General features: G+C 46.0%; 1 protein-coding gene across 1 annotated transcript in view; it reads left to right on the top strand.

Moving 5' to 3' along the window:
- Window positions 1–4280: 4280 nt before the first annotated feature.
- The window catches only part of zhx3b (zinc fingers and homeoboxes 3b), an 87641-nt gene continuing 80318 nt past the window's right edge, over window positions 4281–11603 (top strand). The window contains exon 1 of the mRNA XM_072515149.1: window positions 4281–4566. The gene's annotated coding sequence lies outside the window, so the exon portion shown is untranslated. The remainder of the gene's footprint in view (window positions 4567–11603) is intronic.

Here is an 11603-nt window from a genome sequence, read left to right as displayed (position 1 = left end):
TCCAAATAGTACCATGGGTCCTTTACATTCTCCCTGAGGGTCTCTGACAGTGTAGCACCATAGTTTCCACCATACTCAAGTCTTAAGAGCGGGACCTGAACTTGGAACTTTCTGAGTGAGAGGCGAGGATGCTACCAGCTGACGTAAACACGGTTGCACGATGGGCGGTATGGTAGCACAGTGGTTAGCACTGCTGTTTCACAGCACCAGGGTCCCAGGTTCGATTCCCGGCTTGGGTCAATGTCTGTGCGGAGTCTGCACGTTCTCCCCGTATCTGCGTGAATTTCCTCCGGGTGCTCCGGTTTCTTCCCACAAGTCCTGAAAGACATGCTGTGAGGTGAATTGGACATCCTGAATTCTCCCTCTGTGTACCTGAACAGGTGCCGGAGTGTGGCGACTAGGGGCTTTTCACAGTAACTTTGTTGCAGTGTTAATTTAAAAAAAAAATTTAGAGTGCCCAATTCATTTTTTCCAATTAAGGGGCAATTTTAGTGTGACCAATCCACCTACCCTGCACATCTTTGGGTTGTGGGGGCGAGACCCACGCAAACACGGGGAGAATGTGCAAACTCCACGCGGACAGTGACCCAGAGCCGGGATCGAACCTGGGACCTCGACGCCGTGAGGCAACAGGGCTAACCCACTGCGCCACGGTGCTGCCCATTGCAGTGTTAATATAAGCCTACTTGTGACAATAAAGATTATTATTAATTATTAATCAAACCAGGATTTTCTGATTGTTACCCTGTGGTGTGTGTTGGAAGGTCGAAATATGGTGAGAGGATATCTATGGTGCTCTTCACTGACAAAAGAGTGAAATCAAGGCAGCACGGTGGCGCAGTGGTTAGCACTGCTGCCTTAGGACGCCGAGGTCCCAGGTTCGATCCTGGCTCTGGGTCACTGTCCATGTGCAGTTTGCACATTTTCCCCGTGTTTGCGTGGGTTTTGCCCCCACAACCCAAAGATGTGCAGGGTAGGTGGATTGGCCATGCTAAATTGCCCCTTAATTGGAAAAAATGAATTGGGTGCTCTAAATTTATTATAAAAAAGAGTGAAATCACGAAGCATTTTCTTAGGCCAAAGGTAATGGGAATTGGCAACTCACCACCCCCCAGAGGTCTATGAATGTGAAGGTAATGGCATAGATTTTTGTGAGAGGGGGTATCGAGGGATATGGAGCGACATTAGGTAAGTGGAGATGAGATGCAGATGAGCTATGAGGTAATTGGACAACAGAGGAGGCCCAAGAGGTTGAATGCTCTATCACTGTTCTTCTGATCCTAACTTGTCTGCCAACACTTCCCAGTGCATTCATGGAACTGCGTCCCAGCAGACGTTTAGTTTGGAGTGGATTAGTAAAATGACACTGTGCTAGTGGCATGTACTGGAACAAAGTGCTGAAAGTGCCCTCGTAGGAGGTCACCACTATTACACAAATAGTCCACTTTCACTGATACATGTGAAGTGCAAATAAACACAAAACCATAACCTGTTTTGTCTCATTGATGAAACAATTAACCCACTGGTCTCAGAAAGCATCACACATGATCCCTATGCAGAGCTATCTGTACACACTCAAAAGCCACAAAATATAGGCAAGCAGTCGAGGTGACCTTCCCTGCTGGGCTTATGCATCCTGGACCTGTGAAAAAAATGGTTTGTGGCCAGGACTTGTAGCCGAATCAACAGGGAAGTCATCCATCCAAATTGTTTCCATTTTACGCACCAGGTGATTGCAGGAACCTCGCACTGAAGCACAGCAAAAAACTGAGCAGCAGCACCTTCTTAACCTCTCACCGTGGAGCTCAGTCCATTTGTTCACTGGGTTGCAAAAGAGTTTTATGGCCTGAGTATTCCAGCAGTGTTTTTAGAAGAGGCTAGGAGCATTTTCAGAAATAATTGTGCAGTATATCTCCAGCATCTTACTTCGGTCAATATTCTTGCACCGTTAGAATCTGTTATTCGCACAGTGGTAACTACAGGATGCTGTTCATCTTTACCTCTTATGCCATTCTTCACCTGTAGTGGACTTTCCAGGTTTGAAACTCAGCCTCTGGGCTACATAGGCCCACAAGCCCTGGAAAACTAGCTCTGAAAGCCCAGGCAGTATTTTTTTAAATACAAATTTACAGTACCCAATTATTTTCTTCAAATTAAGGGGCAATTTAGTGTGGTCAATAATAATAATCGCTTATTGTCACAAGTAGGCTTCAATGAAGTTACTGTGAAAAGCCCCTAGTCGCCACATTCCGGCACCTTTTCGGGGAAGCCGGAACGGGAATTAAACCCGCGCTGCTGCCTTGTTCTGCATTACAAGCCAGCTGTTTAGCCCACTGTGCCTTCACCTATCCTGCATATCTTTTTGGGTTGTGGGGGTGAAACCCACGCAGAGGTGGGGAGAATGTGCAAACCCCACGCGACAGTGACCCAGGGCCTGGATCGAACCCACATCTTCAGCACCGTGAGGCAGCGGTGTTAACCCCTGCACCTCCTTGCAGCCCAAGCCCAGGCAGTATTTACATTATATTTCTTATTTGGTTTGATTTTGCCTCTCAGCCAGGAGCTTTGGGCGCTATCCCCATAACCCCACATAACCCATACATCTCTGGACACTAGGGGGCAATTTTAGCATGGCCAGTCCACCAACCTGCACATTTCTGGACACTAAGGGCAACTTTAGCATAGCCAATCCACCTAACCTGTACATCTCTGGACACTAAGGGGCAATTTTAGCATGGCCAATCCACCAAACCTGTACACCTTTGGACTGTGGGAGGAAACCGGACTGTCGGGAGGAAACCCACGCTGGCACGGGGAGAACGTACAAACTTCACACAGTCACCGGAGGCCCGAATTGGACCCGGGTCCCTGGCGCGGTGAGGCAGCAGTGCTAATCACTATTGCCCCTTGTTTCTCCACAGATGCTGCCTGACTTGCTGAGTATTCTGTTGTCATTTCAGATTTCCAACATCCGCAGCACTTTGCGTTTAAATAGAAACGCTATTTGCTATGAGGAACATTAAAGATAGGAGGCTCTAACGGCACACACCCAGATTGGGGTTGTCCAATTTTGCTCTGTACTTCTGGTGGGGACAAGGTGTTCGTCGATATCACAATTGCATCGCCTGTTGTTATTAGCTGATTATTATTCCGCTCTTTAATTTCAGTCATATTAAATTTCAGTTTCAAAAGCTGTCTAGTAGCTAACCAATGGATTCGGGGGGACGCTGTAACCCCGACATCAAGGATCACAACTTTTATTCAATAAGAATTGTTTACAGCAGACACGTTGAAAAAGGATCTCGCTTTTACTAAATGTGTTTACTTTGACACACTCAATATTTTATTTTCTTCTTGATAACGATTTCCTGACCTCTTCACCGACAGATATGATTCTCAAGGTTAACCAGAGTTTACTGCTGCCGGGAACAGGAACAGATGAAATAATACTCGCCGTTACTTCGTGTGTGTGTGTGTTTGACGCTCAGGAATGCGTAAGACGATCTGTGTCAGAGGGAATTCCCAGGTTATGAGGTTTTAAAGACAGGAGGAGGGGGAATCCCTTTGAAATAAACAGTACCCTGGCAACAAGAGCGAGAGACAAGAGGCAACACTGGCAGCCACTTGGAGAGAAAGCGATCACAGCCACTCAGCAGAAAGGGACCATCAGGGGCAAGATTAACAGGTACAAGGCGCTCATTTCAAACACTCCACACACCCTCTGGTGTGGCCGTGCCGATAGTCGACCCACGAATGCCGCCTTAACTCATAACCGGCCCAGAACTAGCAAACCCCCCAAAGTTTGTATTAAAATGGACACTTATTTTTTTTCCAAGATGCAACATTTTTGCACATTTCTGCTGATCTAGAGTGGCCAGAGAGAGAGAGGGGGGGGGGGGGGGGGGGGGTATTGAGATGTAAACAGCAGCAAAGCAACAGTTGTGACATTGTGTGTCCATTGATTGTGGTAAAGCGCAGTGAATTTCACATCGGAAAGGGATTAGAAATGCCACTGTTGTTTGTGTTTTCAGGATTGGAAGAGTTAGATTGGAATATAGATATTGTGGACAGGTACATTCTGGTTTGCTGTATCTCGCCTCCCCCCCACTAATTGTCCCCGGGGAGCAGTAAGGAACCCCGCACTTCGCCACCTTTTTTAATTCCCCCACAAGTGTGAGCAACTTCCAAAGTATTTTGCATCGTTCGTAAGGGTTGGTGACGTTGGCCATCACGTGTGTCAGCGTTCTGGCGTCCGATGTGGGTTTTTTTTTGGGGGGGGGGGTGTTTGTATCTGTGAACCTTTTTCGTTTCGCCTTTCGCTCTGAGTGCTGGTGAATTTGGAGTTTTCTTTTTAAAATTGAAAAACATTTCAGCGGGTCGAGGATCAGACACACACACAGACACCAGGGAGCAAATTCAGCAGGAATCGGATCAAAGGAGAGGAGGAAGGGTTGCCTCTGTCGGTCGGGGCTTTGAAGGAGCCAGTTAATATATATATATATTTCTATAGAACATAACGCGTGAGGAGGAGGAGGCAGAGGCAGTAGCAGCTGGATCGTGGAGAGGGTGAGTTGTGTTTGGGAAGCGTTAGCTGATTTTGCTACTTTACATTGATACTCGATTGTTGCCACGTTCCAGAAGGCGCTACAATGTTGCCAATTCTGCCTGCGCCCACTCTTCCCCTGTGGGCTACCCCGTCTCTCTGCGTCTGGGTCTCACCTCCCATCCCCTGTCTTCAATCCCCTAAACACAGACGGGGGGGGGGGGGGGGAATAGGCAACCAGACCCAGGGAGAAAAGTAACCCAAATAAAATGGCGGCACGGCCACAGAGAGAGAGCGAGAGAGAGAGCGAGAGAGAGAGAGTGTGTAACGATCCGAGGGGATGAAATGAAAGGGGATTTAGGGAACCACTCCAGTTAGGCTCGGTTCTCTTCTCTCCTCACCTCCCGGGCAACTTGAGGGTGTCCAAGGTGTAACACACAGACTGGCTGCTATTCCAACCTCTTTATTTCCTTTACTTCCCCACTCCTTTTTCCTGGGGGGAAAAAAATAATGGAATCAATTGTAATTATGATAGTATGTATTCACCCCACCCGACTGTCAAAATTAGCACGAGTTTCCCCCTCTTTTAAGTGGAGGCTGCGAAATGCGATTGGGGAAGAGGTGAAATAGAGCGCGCTGATATTGATTCTTGAGGCTGCAATTGACCACAGTGAAACCGACCAGCGCTCGATGTGTCCATTCAGCGTGTCTGTGCGGGGTCAGCATAGTCTCTGGTTTGCTAGCATGTTCCATTACACAAATACCCCACGCTTTTTATATCGCTTTAACCAGCACACTGGGGTGGAATGTTACAGTTGCTATTTAACATTGTCAGCTTTGGACGACAGTGCGTCTGTGAGAGAGAAGCCACCGTCGTTTGCATCTAAATAATGTGTCCTTTTTTCAAGAAGAAAAGGTAAACGGTTCAAATCTTTTAAAATCAAGTGACTTTTTTTTTAAAAATGGGCATTACTTGTTTTAAATGGCTCACTTGGGGGAGGGGGGACCCTAACCCTACTCCCCCCCCCCCCCCCCCGCGGGCTCCCCGGCTCATGTAACGTTGCAAATGGAGAGCATCCGATTTGCTACTTTTTTAAAGGGACAGGGTCTGTTTCTTTGTTTTCTATTTGCTCTGGCCTACTGTAAATCAAGGCCGGGAAGGATTTCCTGACTGCACATGCGTCTTAAAGCACCAGTGACTCAGAGGACTGTTGAGTCGAGTCGGGACGCCGAGCTTTAGAAACGAGCCTGAGAACGGATATTTGCAATAAGATTGGAATTCTCATTTGCAGCTTTACAAGACATACCACATCCATGACTTTTACAGAGAATGGCAAGTGTGCTGGAATAGTTACAAATAATGTATTTGTTGTTAAACAGCGTCTTCCCATTTGTCAGGCAGTCAGATTGATACTTTCATTAAATCAAAACAAACCACTAAGAGTTTCTTTTGACTTCTAACTCAACCCCCCCCCCCCCAAATATTGATGTAACTCCACATTATTACAATTAAGAGAGTTTCATTCGTTTGGTCTTTTTAATGTATTGGATTTTTGAATCATGCATGTTTAACTTCTTTAAAGTTTCTCCCTCTTCCTATTCCCACCCTTTTTATTGTATTGTATTCTTACACTCTTTCCCCCCCGCCCCCCCATGTCTGCTCACTCTATTTCCCCCTCCAATCACAACGTAAAAGGGAGTGTAAAGGACCAGGCAGAAGTACAGGCCTCATCCACTCCACCCCAACATTGGCCCATTGTTGGGCATAGGGGCTGTCAGACGGTTGATATGGGTAACTATGCTCCCCTCAGGAGCCCTCCCCCGCCCCGTGGATACAGTCTTCAGCTAAGCAGCCAGTAACAAAATCATTCCATCTGTGGGAGGCAGGGCAGAATGCTGATCTCATCCCAAAACCAAGCCTCTTTTTTCATGGAAAATTTTAACTTGATGTTTTGCCTGGATCCCATTCAGTTGATTGCAGGTAGGGTTGTGCGCATAACAATATTAACCATCTTTTGGTGGAGGGGATCATTTGGAATCTGCTGCTTTTACAAAGCCATAAAGAACAGGGGTGGTTTTCATACAGGAGAATACACTGATGACTCCTCCCAGCCTGTGTGGGTCTCTGTGACTCTCATTTTCCCTTTTGTGAATTTCCCAACCTTGCCTGTCCTCTATGTCACTCTCTTTCGTCTTCTCCCTCCTTTTGTGTATTGCCCTTGCACTTTGTGTATGCTCTTTGACTCTCTCTTCCCCCCGGCCCCATTCACTATGATTATGGCTCTCTTTGATTTTAATGTTGTGTGTCATGTTGGTACATCTGTCTCCTTTGCCATCCTCCACTGCGCATGTGTTTTCTGCTGGCCATCCTTATTTTTCTTGTTCTGTCACTCCTTTTGTTGGCCTACCTTTCCTTGGTCACTACCGTCTGCTTCGTGCCCATGACTAATCCCCACACGCATGTGCTCTCTCTCTCTTCTCCCTCCCTCTCTTCACACTCTTCCATTTTGTAAATTCCTCCTTCCCTTCCTTGTCTCTCACCTCATGCCAAATGTTTTTAAAAACAAGTCAGCCTGTTGAGGGGGCAGTGAGCTTAAGATTTTACTTTGAGTGTAACCCTCACTCAGTTCTGAAGCAGGGGGGCCACAAACTTGCCTTTAAGATTTCTCTTATCATCTCTTGTGTAATTTGAGAGGCACTTTCGTACTTTAAGCTTCAGCAGTTTGGTTACAGGGGAGTAGCTTCTCATTACATTGTTAAAACTTGCATCTTTGTCCACATTGCAAAATCATAGACCACATTATGGTGAGCCTGTGTTGCTTTTGGCATATGAGAAACAGCTTGTTTACATGGTGCTCCGCAATGGGGGGCGAGAGACACGGTTTCTCCTCTGTTAACTGGATTTTATGTATTGTAAAAGTGTCTTTAAGGTAAATTGAACACCGAGATGTTATAGCTCCCCCCAAACCCTGCGCTTACAAAGTAACTTTCCAGCAGGCGCCAGCCACTTCAGCTCTTTGAGCCTGTTTCAGTCTTCAGTTCGATCTGGCTGTATCTTAACTCCCATTTATCCGCCGTAGTTCAATGTCCCTCAATAACTTTTACTTAACAATAATCTTGCCGATCATCATTTTGTAATTTTCAGTTGCCCTCTAACCTCGACAGCCTTTTGGGGCAAGAAATTGCCAGATTCCTCCAACTTATTTGGTGTGAAGAAGTGCCTCTAATTTTAAGGTTATGTTAAAGGCGATATATAAATGTACGGCATTATTTTATGACCCCTGTGTAAATGCACGCAGTTCTGGAGGAGGAGAGCATGGACGTTGCCATGCAGCACGGTAGCATTGTGGATAGCACAATTGCTTCACAGCTCCAGGGTCCCAGGTTCGATTCCGCCTTGGGTCTCTGTCTGTGCAGAGTCTGCACATCCTCCCCGTGTGTGCGTGGGTTTCCTCCGGGTGCTCCGGTTTCCTCCCACAGTCCAAAGATGTGCAGGTTAGGTGGATTGGCCATGATAAATTGCCCTTAGTGTCCAAAATTGCCCTTCGTGTTGGCTGGGGTTACTGGGTTATAGGGATAGGGTGGAGGTGTTGACCTTGGGGAAGGTGCTCTTCCAAGAGCCGGTGCAGACTTGATGGGCCGAATGGCCTCCTTCTGCACTGGAAATTCTATGATATGCCCAATAACTGGTTTGGCCCAGTGGGCTAGACAGCTGGTTTGTGATGCAGAACAAGGCCAGCAGTGCAGGTTCAATTCCTGTACCAGGTTACCAGAACAGGCAGCGGAATGTGGGGACTAGGGGCTTTTCACAGTAACTTCATACATGTAACAATAAAAGGTTATTATTATTATAACGTGAATTTATATAGTGCCTGTCCCTTTAAGTGTTGAACATTCCTGTGTCCTTAACAAGTGTTACCAAACAGAATTTGGCACTGAGTTGCACAAGGTGGTATTTGGACAGTTGACAGAAGTATTGGTCAAAGAGGTTGAGGCTGAGGAGCATCTTAAAAGAGGAGGGAGAAAGGCAGAGAGGGTTCGGGAGGGTGTTCCAGAGTTTAGAGCCAGACAGCTGCCAATTGTCGATCAATTAAATCGGGGCAGAGAAAGAAGCCTCAATGAATCATAAAAGTTTCTTTCAGATAGCTCCATCAATGACTGTGCAATAGGATGTGACCTTGAGAAGCAAAGACCCTCATCAATATAATCACCTAACCACACAGTTTAATTAAAATAAATACATTGCATTCATCCACAACTTAAGATTTTTATTTTGGGTTATAAACTTGGACATCAGGGCGGCACGGTGGTGCAGCGGTTAGCACTGATGCCTCACGTGCTGAGGACCCAGTTTCCATCCCCCTGGTCACTGTCCGTGTGGAGTTTGCACATTCTCCCCGTGCTTGTATGGGTTTCGCCTTCACAACCCAAAAGATGTGCAGGGTAGATGGATTGGCCACGCTAAATTGACCCTTAATTGGGGCAAAAAAATAATTTGGTCCTGTAAATTTCTTTAAAAAGAAAACGTGGACATCATTGGTGGGGTAGCTCATTGAATATTGCACCTATGGAGTTGCAACAAAATGCTAAATAGTTGAGGGAGTTAATGCTGCACTCTGTGGTGGGATTTAGTCTCACTTTTTTTGCATGTGTGTGTGTACACATTTTATACAATACAATTCCATCCATTTCTACTGTCTCTGCCCCTTTGTGCCTTCAAGCGGCTGTTCAGCGGATCGTTCCAGATTGGCTATTTTTCATAGACCCATCCCCTCCCTCTCTGCATTTATTCCTGCTGTGGGCAACATCTGTCCGTCCCACCCTGCCCCTTCTCACCCCATCCCTGTCCGCCCCAGTTGATATTCCTGGAACAGGGCTTCATGATATCACTGTTTGGGGAATTCTGAACAAAATGTCTGCTCCCAATCTGCCTCTGCCTCCCGACAGCAGAATTGTTTGGCTGCCTTTGTAGACCATAAAACATGTGGAAAGATTTGGCGTGTTCGGGTGTATCTATTTTACTACATGCTGTGAGCATGACGTGGTGGCTTCAATGACTTTAGGCACCTGCATAATTTTTTTCCATTTTTCAATGTCTGGGCTCTTATTCCCCCCCCTTCCCCCAACAGCCCCTGACTACCCGTTTACCAAAGACTGGTTTTCTTTTAATGGACTTGCATGAGAATAACCAATGCTTTCGGGCTAGGCTCAGTGCGCTGCTAAATATGTCATCTCTCCAGACGACTGCTGTGTCGTTTTTTTTTTAATGCCATCGCTTTCACAATCCATTCATTTCTGGACCTGTCTCCTGCTTTTGTGAACTGATTTCGGCTTTTTTTGTTGTTGAAAAAAGTTGCTTCAAAACCAGGCTGTCTTTACAATTTGTGTAGTTTTTATTGATACATTCCAGCAACGTAATTAAATGCACATCCAGCTGTTTTGTATTTCATGGAGAATTTTAAATCACAGCAAGTGACAAAATAAGCAAATTGTTTTTTTTCACCAGTTGAAATTTCAGGCCTTGAAGGAGGAAGGCCACAATTTTGATTTTAGGAGAATAACCCTTATTTTATTTTTTGTGGGTGGAGGGGGAAAAGCAAATTCTTCACTCCTCCCCATGGTGCACGCTTGCTCCCAACTGTGCTGTGCTTCTTTTGCTTGCTCTACGGTACGTCAGCAGCGGCAAATCTTCATTTTGCAAGCTTTGCTGGTGATATGTCGCAGGCTGGGGTGACCCTCATTGCCCAGTTCGATCATGTCTGTGCCTGGATAACAATTGGGTAAACTGGTTCACTTCTTTCCTGGCTAGTTCACGGCCCCCCCCCCCCCCCCCCCCCCCCCCCCCCCCCCCCCCCCGCCGCAGTACAGTCTGGGGACACTGGCTGATTGTACTGACTTCATTGCTCCTCTGGCTGTGACGAGCCCAGTCAGCAGAGATCATGGGTTGAACCTGTGCACAGCATGTAGTTCAGTTACACACCAATCCATTCGAGAAGCTATTGATGTCTTTTAGGAATAGCTTTGTTTTTTGTATGGCAATGGCTAAAGTCATTAAGTTCTTTAAAAACAAAAGCCAAAGAGCCAATGTGTAATGGGCTGATCCACTGAATTGCTTGTTCCATAGAGTGGTTAAAGGATGATCCTTAGTTCAAATTCCCCTCATCCCCTAGTATCTGTGATTCTCTCCGTCAATTCCCCGACATCTGTTAGTGTTCAATTTTAAGTGGTTGACGCTCCACGCACTAATTGCAATGTGGGCTCAAATTTTTAACCACATTCAGTAATGTAATCATTTTCCTTTTTAATCGCTATTAATTGGAAGAGCCCCTTTACAGCTGCATTTTAATCAAAATGTCTTTACATCCAGGGCAAATTCTAGTTAGGGTTCTGTAAATTTTTAACCACGTATAAATTGTACTTGTACAAAATATCCAGTAGGGACATAAGGTCAACCATACTGTGCCCCGAAGACGGGAATTATGCCAAATATCTTCAACCAGCCACATCACTAATGAGTTAACCAATTGTTAAAATGTTTAACTTTCACTTCCCCCCGCAATTTGGTATATAAGTTGTACAAAGTTTCGACTTGGCCCGGCAGTAGTTGGTGCAGAGGCCTCTTGGCATTGGGGGTGTGTGGGAAGGGAAGGGGAAGTCGAGCATGGCTTGTGGAAGGAAGGGGTATCTGTTTTTATGCACCATTGGTTGGGGAAAAGCTGCCAGTTGTCTGAGTTCTCTTATGCCGTGTGATGCCAGGATTTCTTGCAGCGTGTCAATTTATGGTCTACGTGGAAATCAAATCTTGTACACCCGGCTAAATGTCGTTTTTCAAATAGCCATTTGAAATAGTGTGCAGATCTAGCCATGCTAATTGTCAGCCGTGAAGTCATTTGTTCCTTTCGATGTGCCTCTTCTCATTTTAATACTGTATCCATTTTTCAACTATTTCATGCACCCCGTGTCCAAGCACGTAGTGCTTGCTCAAACAAACAACGAGGGCTGCTTTGCGTTCATTGCTTGCCTCGTGGTAACAATAATGTGCATGATGAATTTTGAATAC

Source organism: Scyliorhinus torazame, chromosome 8, assembly GCF_047496885.1.
Source record: "Scyliorhinus torazame isolate Kashiwa2021f chromosome 8, sScyTor2.1, whole genome shotgun sequence".
NCBI lineage: Eukaryota > Metazoa > Chordata > Chondrichthyes > Carcharhiniformes > Scyliorhinidae > Scyliorhinus > Scyliorhinus torazame.
This window is presented reverse-complemented; position numbering and strand designations above follow the sequence as displayed.